The following is a 16,640-nucleotide window of genomic DNA, read 5'->3' as shown; positions in this document are numbered from 1 at the left end:
AGTCCAATAGAAACGCCCGTAATCGGGATTTTTCCCCCCAGGTGGTGTGCAGAATTAATACAGGATACACACCGGTTGTTTATGTACACGTAAAAACAGTCTCTGGTGGTGACGGCGAGCGAGACGGCTCGGGTCGCCGCCTGTGCTCGAGCGGCGCGGGGAAGGGACGGCGTTGCCCCTTTAAGAAAAGGAGGAGGCGGCGACCCCGTGCGTCGGGCTGGTGCACTGTTGTTGTCCCGCTTGCCAGTGCACGGGGCTGCGAGGACCGCGCGCGCGAGACAGGCAGAGGGCGAGAGCGTGAAACGGTAAGCAGCCGAAGCTACGCGGGGGGAAACTTACACCTCGCTTTTCTTTTACTTTTACAAACGACAGAGCACAGGCGCACGTTTACAAGGCTTACGAACCAGTCCTTGTCCCGTCTCCAGTTTGCGAGCGGGTCTGGTCTTCCCAGTGGCTGGCTGCTGTGTTAGTCGTAGCGGCTGTGGGATGGTTTAGTGAGGTTTATTCTCAGCCCTAACGGTACTCCACACAGCCAGTCGACCGCGGCTCTTCAACAGCCTCTACACATTTGAGGCGTTTTGTCCTTCGTCCTCTGGTAACATCGGTTAAATAAGTCTGCTCGAAAGCGGAGCAGTTACTGATACATAGTCTGAGGTAATGTTGTCTCCAGCAGGAAGGGTATCCTCGCATTTACGGCTGAGACTGAGGGTTTTCTCGGCGGTGGGTGAGCGGGCGGGCGTGATTTCTCGGTCGCCGCCGCTATAAACAAATATAAACCGTCAATGGTTTCGGGTTGTTTTGCGCGTTGGCGTGTCCGAGTTCGTGTGTTTTCCCCTTCGTCTCCCTTCTCGGGGGCCGATTGTGTCTCTAAATGTCAAGCGGGCGTCGAAGCGGAAAGTACGCCGAGCCTCTCAGGTGGGGTAGGCGGCGGTGTGAAAAGCGCGTTGAAGCAACTATCGGCTCTGGGGCGACCTGGAGTAGAATTGTTTTTTTACCTGAGACTTAAACTGTGTGAAAACCGCGCGTTTTGCCAAAAAGGTAAACAAACCTCCTGCCGCGCTGTTTGGGAATGAACAGAAAGAAGAGCTCTTAACTTCGCCAGCTGCACTATGTTTCAGGTATCGTGTGCGAGAATGCAAAGTTTGAGCACAATGCAGAAATATGTTTTAAATGTGTATTTCTAGGGTCTCCCGAGGGAGGGTCTCGGTTTCCTCTGGTGGAGTTTTCATGAGTTACAGATGTTGGTCATTAAAGACTCGATTGGTTCTCTTTCCGCCTCTGAGCCGATCTTGAGTTTTTTTTTGGAGTGTGTATTTGGTTGGGGGGTGGGTGAGCCATCCAATAACACCGACAACGCAGAATGAAGCGACTGAAAGAAAGCAGTAGCCGGGTCTTAAACCGAAAAGTCTTGTTAAAGCTGCGGTGACACGGGCTTGTGTTAAAATAGGAATCTAAAAACGTGACAGCCGTCTTTCGTAAGTGACTTGTGACTGTCTCGGATTCTATAGCAATCAGAATAGGAAATAATATAGGAAGCGTGTATTGACTTAGGTAATTTCCTATTGCGGTTGCTGGGAGATGGGTTAACTCCACTCAAGGAATAACTTAACTCGCTGCTTTGTACTTCAATGGCTGCCTTTCAAGACTAGCGCTCTTGAGCACACCACATCGCAGAACCGTTCATTAGAGCTGTCGCTTCTCGGCATGATCGGATTTGGAATAACGGCGACGTTTTTTTACGTGAACTCGGCACTGGAATGTGATGTAGTTTTTTTTTTCCCCGGAACGTTTAATATTCCAATAGCCTTATGTGCTCTACGGTCTGGAGTGAGATATTTGTCCTTGTGTTTATTAGGCATACAGTAGACGATATGTTGTAAATGGGTGGTACAATTAGCTAACTCGTTCATTTAAAAAAAAAATAAAGTAGATCCTGAGATATCTGAGATGTTTGCACCACATGGTATTTCCTATTAGATATGAGCAGATGAAAATATGAAAATACACGCTTTTCATTTGCCATAGGAATACAATAACAGCACGCCCTGCCCTTCTGCTACACTGGAGCGGGATGCGCTGACAATACCAGCGCGGGAGCGCGCCCGTGTTACCCCTGCGCGGCGCCGTCTGTCAGCCTGGTGTGGAGCGCGCCTGCTTTCAGGCTCGCGCTCTTGGACAGAGGTGCTCTTATAGGTCTCTGTTTTTTTTTAATTCGGTAGAAAAAACACAAAGAATGAGGCTCTTCCCCTCTTTTGTAATGCGTCTTGCATGCTGGGCGTTTAATTCGCTAGTAGAAGAGGGATTTTGTTTGCATCGCATCACCTAATCAACACGGGGGTGTTCAGGCACCATGGCACTAATGTCTGTGACCACTTTGCGTTTTTGATACAGAAGTTGTGCTCTTTGTGCATATTCACTGCTTTGCCATCTTGGAGCTGTCCTGTAGTCATAGCTGTGGGTCCAGATATTCGCTCATTAGAGCTCAGTCGCACTCGGCAGGGGGGTGCAGCGGGCAGAGTGAACACGGAGGTGAATGTTCCGCCGGAGACGGGGCGCATGCGCACTGGCCGGGCGCAGGTGAGTGCAGCGGCTCGCTCGCTTGCCGGACGGTAAGCGTCCATTTTCCCGGCCGTCTGCCGGCACGGCGGGCGAGCCTGTGTGGAAAGGAGGCGGGTGCTGTCGTGTGGGCCCGTGCCTGCAAATCAGTTAAAACTCGTTTTCGCTTTCGTGCGCTACAGTGTATATAGTACCTGGTTCGTCCTGTCCTGGTGTCCCTTCTCGCCTCTGCTGCGTGTCTCTGGCTTTCTGTGCAACAAAACTGCTCCTTGCCCGTTCGTGCTGTTATCGAGACGGCTCTGCTCCGACAGCACAGCGCTCACGTCTGATTCTTCTCTGACTTTTCCCAAACGCTTTCATTCAAACGAAGGAAAAACATTAAAGCCAGTTGGCTGCTTGGTGTTTATGCTGATCTAGAATTCCCTTTCACGTTGAGAGGATGTGCCTTTTGAGGCTTGAGTTATGTCGTGGGAGTATAAAACAGTTCCAACGTTCAAACTAAGGTAGTCCTCCCTTGCCCTAACTGAAGAACACTCATTTAGGCTAAGTTTTATTTTGGTTATGGGGCAGCCAGCAAGCAGCACACACGTGTTCAAGCGAAGCAGTTGAATAAGATGACTGGCACTGGTCCTGTTACAGTGCAAACGGGGGTCTGTCAGGAGGTATCAGAGATTGATGGGTTCTCCCTCAGTGGAATGGGGATGACGAGGGTCTGTCTCTTTCCCAAGGATGAGCTCAGTCCACGCACTGACTCCATACGGTCACTCCCCCTCTAAGCGAGCCCGTTTACTGGAAAACCAGACCCTCCCTCCAGCGCGGCCCCAGCCTGTGCCTGACTCACGGATTAATTCCATTTCCTTGTTGAATGAAGTATTACTTTCCCCTCTCAGAAGTCGTATCCAGGCTTTGGAATTCAAGGCCAGAGCTGTCCCGATGATGACGGTGATGATTTTTTGCTGCGGCGGGGGACAGAGATGCACGTGGCGCAGGGGGGCAGCCCTGCGTAACTCCATCAGTTAACTGGCCCGCGCCTCCCCCGTCACGGGGGAAGGATAAATCGCTTCTCAAACGCGCAGCGGGGAAGCGAGCCACATGTCTGCTCTCCCATACCCCCCCCCGCCCGCTCCCGCCACTGGTGCAGAAGTTAACCCCTTCAGCGCCAGCCTCAGTTTCTGGCTGCTGCGAAGCCCCCAAACCTGATGAAAAAAGATGGCTTAATGAAGCCTCCGCCAGCAGCTCAGCATGAGCTTGAGCATCTTTTTGGGACAGTGCTCTGTCTCTTTGTCCCAGCACACAGAGTCTTGGGAGATTCCCTTCCACTCCTTCTGCAAGGTGATCTGCTTTTATTACGCAGAGCTCTGTGCCTCGTTAAAAGCTGCTGTTAAAGATGAGTCTCATCAGATCGGAGGAGCTAAGTAAGGTCGGGCCAGGCCAGTCCACGGAGGGGAGACCCCCGGGGAGAAGATGGACTGGCGTTTGGTCTCTTCTCTGCTCCAGCCCTTCCAGTCCAAAGCAAACCCGTGCTGTAGGTCGGCGCCCACAGTCAGATGAAACATGAAACCAAGATCCCACCTACGTGGTCATTAGAGGTCCCATTAAAGGTCATCTGACGCCAACCCACCATGCTCTCCACCTCTGTAGGCACAGAGTCGAACCCCTGAGTCCTGACTGAATTCCCCTCAGTGTACCACAGGCGCCATCTGGCCTCCCTTCACTTCCCCTTGGTTCACCTGCTGAAGCCATTTCTCCTTCCTCCACCAGAGCTGCAGGGGTGATTCTGCAGCAGCAGCCCAGCTGGGTTCTGCACTTCAGTGCTTGATAGAGGGGGTCCCCCCATATGTAAAAACAAATGCATGGATTTGTGTTCCCTTATGGGCTAAGCTGTCCTTGCTTAAGTTCATTGTCCAGGTGACTTCCTACAAGCTAGCTGGCTGCTGCTGTCGGTAAGATTGAATTCTGAAGCTTATATATTAATAAAAGGTTTAAGTGTCTCGGCAATCGTGAGCAGGAGAGGGCGCATGGAATATAGCTGACCTGTTGTTTTTTTTGGCGGGGGGGGGGGGAGTTGGCGTTCATAAACTTTTCACAAGCTTTTCAATGTAATTAAGAAAATATTGTAAATGTGCTTTCAGTTGGTCTTTTATTAAGTTGTTGGCATATGAATTTTGAAGTGCTTTATGTTCTCTTGCTCTTTGCAGATCCTGGCTTTTAAAAGTCTGCTGGATGTGTTTTTTTCATGTTTGCTTTGTCTTGCTTATGAGGTACGAAAGAGCTTTAAAGTTGCCTTTGCTGACATTTCTGCCTGAAGGGATTTTATATTTCCTCAGCAATTGAGCCAAGATATTTGCAAACACAGGAGTCGATCAAAAAATAAGCTTGAGATCGGACCTCGAAAGCTTTTTTTTGTGGCATGCTATAAATGAAGCAAGGAATTAGTTGAATGTGAAAAAATTCAGAGCTCTGGCTTTTTGGTCATGTCAGTCTGCAGTTCCAGAAGGTCCGGACTCCATCATGGAAAAGCATGTGGCACCGCTGGTTAGCAGAGAGGCTCCTCTCAGGTTCAGAGTGGCTGGGATAGGAGGGAAGGGTTTTCAGCTTAGCGAGCAAATGAGAAAAGCAGGACTGCGGATTGCTGTATGTCAAATGGAAACATTTTAAATAGAGGCTTAAAAAACAGCAAGAAATAAACTTCCTTAACCATAAACTTGGAGTTGGGTTTATGGGGGAGTCTTGTGATTTGCATGCAAAATCAATAGACTGAGCTGGATATTTCCCTGCTTTTGGCATCTCTCACTGCTTGAATTTGCGACACAGGGGTTAAGCGTGAAACTAGATAATTCAGGAATCAGAGGTTGGGGAAGGGAGTTTAAAATCTGACATTGATTATTAGAGACTTGTTTACTGCTAGGATTGGTCAGGCAGACAGCTCCAATCCAATCAAATCTGTTATCCTCTTAGAGTTCAGGAATCCACAAACACCGATGGACTGACTAGCAGGCAAAAAAAATAATAACATCCCATGATATCATCCGATATTCCCCCAGGGAGAAGGCGGGAGTCTGTTGGTGGAATTTCTTTTTCACTGGGCTGTGGTCGGCACACGGCTCTTAACACACCACAGCCTGAGAGACGGAGACTCAGCTCAGATGGCGAAGCAGTCCCCATGCTGATAAATAGACCTAAACCTTTTGTGCTGTGTACTACACTAGGGCTTGAAGTGTTGCATGTAGAAACCTAACTTGAAGTCGCTACTTATTTTACTGATTTGGGCTGGACTTGGATGAAAGTCTGTCATTGTACATTAGTAACAAACAGGGCAAAGATCAAGTTTCTTTGCTTAGTTGGTGACCTTTTACTGGGATCTGCAAAGAAAACAGTGAAGTCTCCTCTAGTTTATCCTCAAAGGCACTGACAACGTCAGTCATACGGAGTTCTTCATCATCAACAGTGAAACATGAACCAGAGGTGAACATGAACACAAGTGAGAACTCTGTGAAACACAAGGCACTTCTTCACACAAAGGGTTGTGGGATTCTGGAACAAGCAGCCCAGCTTATTGAAGATGATACTCTGACCTCTTTCAAGGCTGGGTGTGTGATTATTGGATCAGTTAGCTATGAAATACTAAATATGTTTAGTGGATTCAACTGTGGATTCATTGTCGACTTTATCCGTGGTCCTCTGCACATGATAAAACTACAACATAGCTTTACAGTGTGACTATAATAATGGTAGAAGAGCAACACTATGTGTTTAGCTGGTGTTTTTTTCCCAGCGGGAAAGCATTTTTCAGAGAGGACTGGAGGCACTTTATTTGTTCCCATTATGTCATATTCTCCATGTTCACTTTTCATTCCAAAAGTCTTTCACATTCAGTTTCCTCTTGCTTTTCTGCTAAATTCATCTCTGTAAGGGAATGTTTCCGTGTGGGTAAAAATGAAAATGGATCTGAATCCCAATGCATGGAGATCTGATCATTACAGGTCTTCCTTGCTAGGGGTTTTTTAATTGAAACCAGGCTCTTGCAGCTTCTGTTTCCAACTTTAAGTGCACATCACCATGATGGAGCTTGCCTCATGCAAACACCAGAAATAAAGTACCCGATGGAACTCTTTGCTTGAGCTTTACATGTTAAATCAAGGAGCGAATTATGACTTCCAGTTTTTCTTTATTGGATCGCCCATTCCCATCTTGTTCGCAGTCCTCTGTCTGCTAAGGTTTGCTGCAGCTTGGCGCTGGCCACCACCTCCAGCAGGTTCATTGTGAGCTGGGAGAGGCTGCCAGGTGTGTGCTGCCCAGACTCCAGCTGTTCAGCACTCAAGTCAGGTGCGGCGGGATGTCCGTTTTAAATCAGTAGAGTAAAGGGCTGATCAAGAGCTGAAAGGGACAGTACAGGGGCATGATCTGACTTTTTGGCTTTTGGCAGCTTCACAAGAAAAGGGTCTTTTTAAGCTTTCAAGCTTGCTGGATGGAAACCAGGAGCAAATGTGTACATTCCTTGGTGTTAGGAGTCAGATTTTCATATTTCAGTCTGCTGTATTCCCCTCCTCCCCCAGAAGCATGCTTGTTTTTCTTCTGCGATCTGTGTATTGTTTTAATCCCAGTGGCTACAGCGCGGCAGCACCCTTGTTCCTGGAATCTTTGCGCTTCCTGTCCATTGATGAGGATGACATAGATTTATTTTGTGAGGCTGCGAGTGTTTTTGCAAAGATTTGAAACCCAGATGTTCTCTCGGCCCTACCAGTCTGCAGAATGCAAGGTGCGCACAGCCAAACGTTTAAAAGCAGATTTTTGTGCCTGCTCCTTTTTGTTCATTGTGTGTTGTTTTTTTCACGTACACGCTATGCCTCTGTCAAGGTTCCCTTTTTCATCCCTGGGATTGATCTGGACTTTGCTCAATATGTCTACATCCATCCATTATGGTATCTCATGTATCACAGACTGGGACCCAGCCACTGTACCACCTCATTCCTTCCTTGGGTCGGAAGCAAAGAATTTCTCCCTTATTGTAACATTTTGCCTCTCTGTGTTTCATAGCCTCACCTGTACAGCCTGTGTTTAGTAGTATTACCTGGGCAAGCTGAGCCTTTTGAGGCAGAAGGCCTTCCTGTGTCGGTACAGCTGATGGGCCTCCAGGAGGAATGTGGTGCTGAAGAAGGACAGAGACACATAATTGAATGGAGAGCAGCGGTGAGACCAGAATTCATGAAAAAGGCCAAGGCGCTCGTGTTATTTTAGAAGATAGAATTGGCAGCAGTTCTCTGGGACTCGTTAGAAAGCAACATTTTTTTTTTCTGGTGGTATTTTCTCTCTCTCTCTCACTGGGTGGAGGTTGGGCCTGCAGGAAGTGGCAAAGTTTTTTCGGGATCCTCCGGGAGCTGAGCGATTGACCTCTCCTTTTTTTCCCCCTTTAACTCCTCGTTGACGGGACAGCGCCTGGGTCCAGCTTGAGTGAGCCTTGCAGGCAGAGAAATTTGAATTGGGTCTTGTATCTGGGGCTGGTTGGCCTCCCGCTTCTGCCTTAAAAATCCATCTGCTTATTTGTACTTTGGTGCTGTACAGCTGCATGAAACACTTATCCAATTATTCAAGCTGTGTTTTTCAGGAAGGCGGTTATATTGACTTTGACTGAGGTGATTAGTGCTCAAACACTAAAGACCAGCTGCAGGAATGTGTATTGATTAATCAGCGCTTGGGGGCAAGAGTTAAAAAACTACCAGGAGAGAGAGAAGAAAAGAATCCTGCAAATAACCACGTTGATCTTATGGTGTGGACCAGCCTTGTGTAGCCCGGTACAGAAGCCTGATCCAGTTCCATGCATTTTACACAAGGAGTACAGTCCAGTTCCGTGTAGCCCGGCCCATTAGTCTGTTCTGGTCCTTTATAGCCCGATCCAGTCCAGTTCCTGTCTCAGTTCAGACTACATGCCTCCTCTGTCAGCAGCTTCTTTCGACAGCCCCCTCCGTATGGCAGCTTTTACCCCCCTGCTGTGGCAGGTAGCAGGGGTGCTCGCTTTGACTCTGCTAAAATGACATCAGCAGAGATCCCTGTTCTTCATCACTTTCCAGACCTGGAAGCAGGCGTCAGCGGGCAGCCGCGTGGAGCCAGATTCCAGGAGTCAGTCCACTTTCTGAGCCAGGCCTAGGGGACCGGATCATAAGTTCTTCAGTGGGAAGTTGGCCTTTCTCCCCTCCCTGCTGGATACACCCGCCTGTATTTATACCTAACATGTGAAGCTCATTGCTTTAGCACATGAGGGGAGAGCTTATATAGGTGGAGTGCGGTCAACGTATATTTTCTCTGCACTCAATGCAGCCAAAATATGATCACGAAACAGCAATCCTGATCATGTTCTGCCTGCCACTACTGTGTGTGGTGCAACAAAGAGCAAATTTATTCTTGACCTGACTTTGGATATCCAGGACGCTCATGGAAGTCCAGTGATGTTCTAAGACTCCAGACAGTTTCCCTTTTAGTTTAGTTTTAGGATTTAGTTTTAAGTATCTGGTTTGCATGGCTATACGTAGAAAGATATCAGACATAACAATTGTTTATACAAACAGTGGTGCAATTAAACAAAGGACAAAGACTTAAAGCAGGAGTGAAGCGTACACAAACAGTCCAGACGCTGGCCGTGTGGTAGTACTTAGTGCAGCACAGGGCTGAGGGGGGAGTGTAGACGGAGCTGTCAGACTCTGCTTATTTTAGCAGGGTCCAGAGGCTTCTCATCAGGATAATGGAGAACTCGCCACACACCGCGAGAGCAACTCCTGAGTTTATTTTTCAGATGACTCTTTTAGATCTGTAATCCATCTGGCTCCAAGATTCATAGCAGTAGCTTTCAGACCGTTTTAGGAGGATTTTTTTTCCTGGTTAACCAAAATAAAGTGACCGGTTATGTATGTGAGGACTCAGGGATGGGGCAGGAGCACAGGAGTTTCCCCTGGTTATTGGCGGAATGCAGCTTGTGTCCCGTGACTCTGGGTATTCCGAAGCAGCAGGGGGACACACCCCTCTGGAACGTGCTTTCCAGGGCGGTGGCCTGTTTCCTTCCTGCTCCCAGGATGCCGAATGGGAACAAGCATGAAGTAGTATCGCCCAAAGCACTGACAGGGCTAAGGAACTTGCACACAACCCCTAGGGGACCCTGCAGTATTCCGGGGTCCTCTGTAATGGAAGAGCCCCAAAAAGAGGAATGGGGCTCCATTTATTGGCATTGGGGTCCTCCTCCTCATGTAAAGGCATTCACTTCAAGTGTTGGTGGAGCCAGTGTGAGGTTCAAGAAATCATGGGTTCGAGGCTGGGTCTTGTCACTGTGACCAGGATACTCCTGAGCAGCAGTGAGTCAGTGGCAGAGCTCAGACCTGGAGCCTCCAGCTGTATCAAACCCCTTGACCTCTACATCACCTGGTCTCCTCAAAGTGTTGCGACAAGCATGAAACAAATTCATTGTGGCTGTAAGAGCACAGCAGTCTGTAAGGCCTGGAGTGGATCAGACTGCATTACATCAGGAGGATTACATAATTCCCAGAACAGAGTAATCCTGGATATAGCTTTGCATTTAGGTGTCCCAGTGTAGTTTCTTAACACGAGGAGTCTTGCTAAAAAAATCACTGGTGTTTCTCTACCCTATGTCTTATTTGCAAGACTCTTAGTTGTCTGCAGATTTCCCTCCCCTTTGCAGAGCACCCACCCTTCTGTGCTTCATTTGACATTTGACTTCTGAACAGCAATTAATATTTTTTAGTTCTGGTGTGAAACCTCTGTAACTGTTGATCAAATAGACTTCAACTAAAGAGCAGTAAAGATTGCAGTGTGCAAGTGCAGCACGTTCATCAAGAACTCGATCAGCATTGCCGCGGGACTGTTCAAAAACGAACGTATAAAAGGTGCATTTTTCCTGCACTTGCAGCCTCAGGATTCCTGGCTGGCATGGTAATTGGGTGCTCCTACTGTTTTCAAACCCAGCAAATTAGACCATCTCTTTGCATCGTGCTCTCTGGCGAGGAAACATGGGCGCGCCGCTTGTCCCGGCTCAGTGGGATCGTTATACACACCGATCCCAGCCCACACTTCCAGCTTTGTCCCAGATGATTGCATCTTCCACTTGTCCCATAAATCACTTTTTTTTTAATAAACCTCGTTCCTCTCCTCTGCTCTCCTTACAAATAGCAAATGATCTCCTTGAATCCAGGTTTCATCTGCCCCACAGAAATTATTTTCCTGCATTGCAGCATTGCCGAAGCTCAATGACCTGTTCTGCACAAGTCCGAGGCTGCTCCTGCTCAATCTGGTGTTTGGGGGTTTGGGGTTTGTCACAGTGATGGCTTTGATGTGGCAGGGGTCTGTGCTACCTGTTACTCAGTGGAAGCAGGACTGAGTATACAGGCGCGCTTGTGTCACTCAGCTGAGAGACAGGGCACTTTAACTATGCAGACAGAGCAGACACTTCATAGCGCCATGGGCCTTGTAGAGAGATTCTTGCAGATTTCTCTGTGTAGTGAGGCACAGCTGGTAGTGAGCTGGACTTTGTTCTCTTAGGCAGCTGACATGGGGGGGTGTTGTAGTGGTCCTTTTTGGATTTGGAGTGCCCAGCTCAGTCGCCTGAGAGAGTTCCCTTCTATGATCATGATTGTAGGGCTTGAGCAGCAGTCACAGAGCGCTCGGACCCACAAAACATCAAAGTGTTGCTCTTTTCCTGATATCAGTTGCGCTTTCAGATAAAAACATCTCAAAAGTGGATATGTTAGCAGATGAAGGAGGGGTGAGGGGTGGGGGGTGGGGATGGATTCTGCGTTGTTCTTACAGTGAAGTCTCTGCCCCTGTTGGTTTGTGAGTTGATTGGTTCCACGTTTGAAAGCTGGTGTTTGCAATTGGACTGCGATTTATTTCTGTGGCGGCAGGCAGTCCTGGAGTGTGTGTGTTGAGGGATGATTCATCCGAGTCAGTGCAGCGAAAAGCTGGAACAGGCGCTGGGAAACAGGACAAAATAAGCGGGATTTGGAAAACTCCCTCCCAGCGTTCTCATTCTTTTTTTAAACTTCCGGTCTCCCTTGGGCTCCTGTGTCTGTGTTGTGTCACACAGTGGGAAGATCAACAGCTGGCGTCTTTTGGAAAAACTCCTGAACTGTCCTGGACACGATATTGGAAGTGTACTAGGCTGATATCCAGGGAATTCATGTCAAGGGAAAATAAAAAATAAAACATATCAAAGCAAAACAAGTGCATTCTTGCTGTTGCTGTGCCTAGTTCTGTTAATCAGTCCAGAGTTATTCAAGCCCTGTTTATGTGACAGAAATGTCCTGTTTAAAGCAAATGAACTCTCAGTAGGTGGTATCATCTCAGTAGGTGGTAATGCAGGAATCTGGGGGAAGAAGTGACTTCAGATAAAGTGCTCATGTCTGGGCCAAGTGGCGCAGTGGTTAGCTTTTCTGCCTCACAGCGCTGGGGCCCTGGGTTTAATTCCAGACCTGGGGTGCTATCTGTGTGGAGTTTCTATGTTCTCCCTGTCTAGACGTGTGTTTCCTCCAGGTGCTCCGGCTTCCTCCCATAGTGCAAGGACAAGCTGGTAGGTTAGTTGGGTTGTGGGCGAACTGGCCCTGGTGTGAGTGTGCGTTTGAGTGCCCTGTGATGGGCTGGTGTGTACCCTGCCTTTCTTGTCAGGATAGGCTCTGGCTCCTCCATGACCCAGAATTGCATAAAACAGTCAGAAAGGTGATATAAGGATGGATGCTCCATGTGTAGGTGCTCCATGTGACATTCTGGGCTCTACTGTGAAAGGAACAGTGGATGCGACAGGGGCTGCTAATCAGACTTGTTGGAAGTGAGGCGGGGAGCGTCGGGGTTTTTTCCAGCATCTTTTCCCCCAACAAAAAAGGCGTCAGCAAAACCCACCTCTGCCCAGCCTCCACCAGCTCAGAGCCATCCCTCTCAAGCACCGCTCAGTGAGGCGCCCCCCTCTCCCTCTTCCATCTGTCTCTCCCCCTCGACCTGCGCTGGCTGGTTTAATCACCTAGCTGTAAAATTGAAGTATCTGTTTACATCCCACGGCGTAAATTCACCAAGCTGTCAGGACGGCTGTTGTCGAGGTGGATTGCTGTGAAATCCGGAGCACGGGTCCACACGCTGCTCCCGTGAAAAAGAAATGGCCCGGTCTTCTGCAGCGCTTGCCCTCCCGCACACGCGCGCACACACGTGCACGCACGTACGCACATGCACGAGCAGTCGTGTCAGAGGAAAGGGTTACTGCAGCCCGGCTCTGTTCTCAGGCTCCTGCAGTTTACAGAGACCGAGGCAAAGCAAGGGGGCAGCAGGAAACATGCCCAGATGCTGCTGCGCCGAATGTACCAGCTTCAGATAAACAGAGGGAGGGAGGTCTTGTGTAACCGAGGAAGAATGGACGATAACGGAATGAGAATAGAGAGACTGTGCAGCTCCCAGGATCTCTGCCGAGTTTATTTAGCAGGACCATCTGTACCAGGACAGGGTAGGCGGGGGAGAGAGGGCCATTGCAGGTCTTAAATTGTATTATTAGCGTCTCCATAAATATTACTGCACTTAGTTATCACGGGTATTGATTTTTGTTACTCTTTTTATTTTCCTTTCAAAGTGCCCTCACTGAGGCCCTGGGTTCAGTTCTGGACCTGAGGTGCCGTCTGTGTGGAGTTTGTATGTTGCCCCCTGTTCACATGGAGTTCCTCCAGGTCCTCCAGTTTCCTCCCGCAGTCCAAAGTCCATAGGTTCACTGGCTTCTGGGAAAACTGGCCCTGGCGTGCGCGCGTGTCCTGTCCAGGGTGTACCCTGCCTTGTGCTTCCAGAGATAGGCTCCAGCTCTCGTGCTACCCTGAATACAGAGGTTGCAGAATGGAAGGATGGACATACCTTAATTTATCATTCAGTTACAGTGAATGTATTATTGCCTTCTTTTTCTTTGTGTTTTTTCTCCGGTATACATCAGCACTTGCTGTTCTGGTGTGCAAGTCCAAGGCTCTGGTGTCAGTCCTGCTGGGACAGTGTTTTCCATCTGACCTGAGAGAAAGGGGAAGAGGGGAGAGAGCCAGCTGCTCAGAGGACGGTGAGACAGGTCACGAGTCGGACATGGGGAGGAGAAGGACACCAGACGGCCAGGGGGTGGTGTGAGGGAAAAGAAAGACTGGAGAGAGTGAGACGTGGATGGAGAGTCTCTCCGGGAGACAGATGGAGAGAGGCGGTAAGGGAAACCTGAGAGAGAGAGAAGGGCTGACTGAGGGAAGACGGACTGGGAGCCTGAGTGAGGAAGAGCCGGGTCGGCCTTCGCAGGGCCCGCTGTCCTGTCCCAGGTTTATCGTGAAACAGGAGAGCCTCCCCGCGGACCGGAGCTCGGTTCCCCCTGCCAGCTGGAGGCGGTGGAGAGCGAGCGGAGCCTCTTGGCCTCTGTAAGGCAGAGTATTGTTCTACTGGATCCTCCAGCAGCACAGCTGCCCGCGCGGGTGTGTGTTTGGTGAGCGGGCAGGAGGGGCTGCCAGGGTTTAATTCAGACAGGCTGTGGATTGGTGTTGTTCTTGGCCGGTGAGAGCGCTCCGGTATTCTTCTGCAGTCACCGGGCGGCCCCGTGGATGAGGCAGTCATTATTTTGTCTTGTTTTGTGAGAGTCTCAATTGAAACCTTTATCACAATCGCTCTCCCCCCCCCACCACCACCAAAAACAAAACGGTAGTACAGAGCCAACAAAAACCCTGCTAGGAGCTGAACTGTGGCTAAATTCTTAAATCAGCTTTCCACTGTGGCTCCCCGCTGTATAAAATGGATATTTTCCACCCCCTGCCTTCTGTGTGCCACTCTATGCGGTGCTGGAAAGTGTATCAGAAGGAGGTGAGACATTGGCACGACTTGCTGTGACCTTGCAGCTGGAGAAGCTCTAGTCAGATTTCAGGGCTTGTGCCCTCGTGTTCTTTTCCAGTGTGGGTTTGACTGTCATTATTTTTTTAGCAACTGGTAACATCTGCTGCAGTCTGCATACGGCTCAGCGCATTGAATCCCACAGCACAGACCAAGTCTTTTGAAGGAATGAAATTTGATGCATTACAAACAGTAAAACAATAATAAGAGCCTGCAACGTCATCACCACTTTTTCTTTGGTCGTCATTTTTCTTTGATAAATCTTCTGATTTATCTTTTGAAGTTAAAAAAAGCTGTCGTGTTGGGGTGAGGGACTTGAGGAATTGCTGTGCTTGGAGCCCCACTGGAGGACTGGCACTGCTGGCATGAATTGGGAAGGCAGAGTCCCTCGTTTAGCACAAAGCAAGACGCAGATCGTGAGACGGATAACACACTGCACTTCAGGGCTCGGACGCAATGTTTAGTCCAAAGCACAGCTCTGCCGTCAGCTCAGCACGGCGCGGTGCAACACATTGCCTTCTATAGGCAACATTCTCCTTTCCTTTGGCTGGACGTGCTGTCTCTGTGGAGGCCGTGCGGTTGTGTGAGTATGATTGTGCAGGGAAGAGGGGGGGGTGGGGATTGTGTTTATATAACCAAAAAAGACAAAAAAAAAAGAGTCAACTGGAGCTGGTTCAAAAGAACAAAAAAAACCCTTTGCCTGCCTTCCTGCTGAGCAGAACCTCAGGTCACATTACCGCTGTGTGATACAGAGTCAGGGAGCTGTTTCCACACGGCTGTGCTCTGAGATGGAGGGGCTCGCAGATAAATGCTGAAAGTTGCAAACGAGAGCAGCCTCCCAACATCCTTTCATCCGGCCGTTTCCCAGAGGTTCCCAGGAAATCCTTTGTGTGGATTTATGCCGCAGCAGCCTGTCGCAGGCCCCCACCACCCTTCATGTAAACAAGTGCCTTCTTTTCTCTCTCCTAGACATGCTTCCTTGTAGTGGCCAGCGGCCTAATAATTAAGAACAACACAGTCTTTAGCCTTGCTCCCTTGCAGCGCTGGAGCCCTGTGTTTCTTTCCTGGGGTGCTGTCTGTGTGGAGTTTGTATGTTCTGTGTTTGTGGGGGTATCCTCCAGGAGCTCTGGTTTCCTCCCATAGGCCAGGGAAACAGTGGTAGGTTAAGTGGCTTCTGGGAAAATGTGTGTCCTTGTTTGGGTCTGTTTGCCCCATTCAGGATGTATCCCATCTTGTGCCTGTTGCTTGCTGGGACAGGCTCCAGCTCCCCTGCACCCCAGAACTGGGAGAAGTGGTTAGAAGATGGATGGGTGCACAAAAATGAGTAATGCTGAGGGCCACATTACTGCACCCCCTAGTTGTGATTGTAGTTTCCTGGTAGTCGTCAGCCCTAGAATTGTCCACATTTATGGGATTGTAAAGAAAAATCAAAACAGTAGTACGCTGCTCTACCGGAATATTAGAGAATGGCATGATCCGTTGGTGTATCCTTTCCTTCCTTTCTAAATTAGTGGGAATAGCTCAGCATATGTTGAGTCCCATGATTACTAAGGGAGATAAGCTAACAGCAGACCAGGCCTTTGCCTCAGTATGCTGTGCTATAGGAAAGAAAGCTGCTGTAAGTAATCCCAGAAGAGGCATGACTCTTCTTACAAGTGTGTCTCTTTTGCTGCTGAAGACAACAGTGAATCTGGTAATGTGTCAAAGCAGACAGGGACTGGTGCACAAAATTCAAAAACAGGAAGGGCAATTCAGGCTATAAGGAACTACTGAAGCATATCTAATGCAGTTTTACTAACTGCAGGACAGTAAATAGTTCCATTTCTCTGTGGACATCTGTTTAATCTGTGGAGAGACCCATTTCAGTATCAGGCGTGTTCTCTAATGTTTTGTTAACTTATAAAGGAACGCAATGACGCAGTGAGAGGAGGCTGTTCATTCCCACATTCATTCATGTTTTGCGTCTGGGATCTGGTGCTGGTGTGAAGTGTGTGACGCCCTGGCATGAGTTTGTTCTCCGATTCTCCAGCAGTCGGATCGTGCCCTCCCTGGGGTGCCAGCTGACACGAAGGCATTCCATCCAAGCGGAATGTACTCGATGCCTGGCAGCTGTCTGGGAAGCGGCTCTTTAATATTCCCGACAGCGTGTAGCGGACAGGGAGGTGATTATGGTGGCCTGTCCAGAATCTATTAAGGCCAAGAGGCAC

At 49.0% G+C, this 16,640-nt stretch overlaps 1 protein-coding gene across 2 annotated transcripts in view; it reads left to right on the top strand.

The window, feature by feature from the left end:
• The first annotated feature begins 204 nt into the window (after positions 1-204).
• The window catches only part of kank2 (KN motif and ankyrin repeat domains 2), a 54,079-nt gene continuing 37,643 nt past the window's right edge, over positions 205-16,640 (top strand). Inside the window, exon 1 of one of the 2 annotated variants that reach the window (XM_069195796.1) lies at positions 205-305. The gene's annotated coding sequence lies outside the window, so the exon portion shown is untranslated. Of the gene's footprint in view, positions 306-557; positions 655-16,640 lie in introns of those variants that run through there. The other variant, XM_069195797.1, reaches the window with a different exon arrangement.

This window comes from Lepisosteus oculatus, chromosome 11 (assembly GCF_040954835.1).
Source record: "Lepisosteus oculatus isolate fLepOcu1 chromosome 11, fLepOcu1.hap2, whole genome shotgun sequence".
NCBI lineage: Eukaryota > Metazoa > Chordata > Actinopteri > Semionotiformes > Lepisosteidae > Lepisosteus > Lepisosteus oculatus.
The sequence above is the reverse complement of the archived record's forward strand: the minus strand, read 5'-3'. Positions and strand labels throughout refer to the sequence as shown.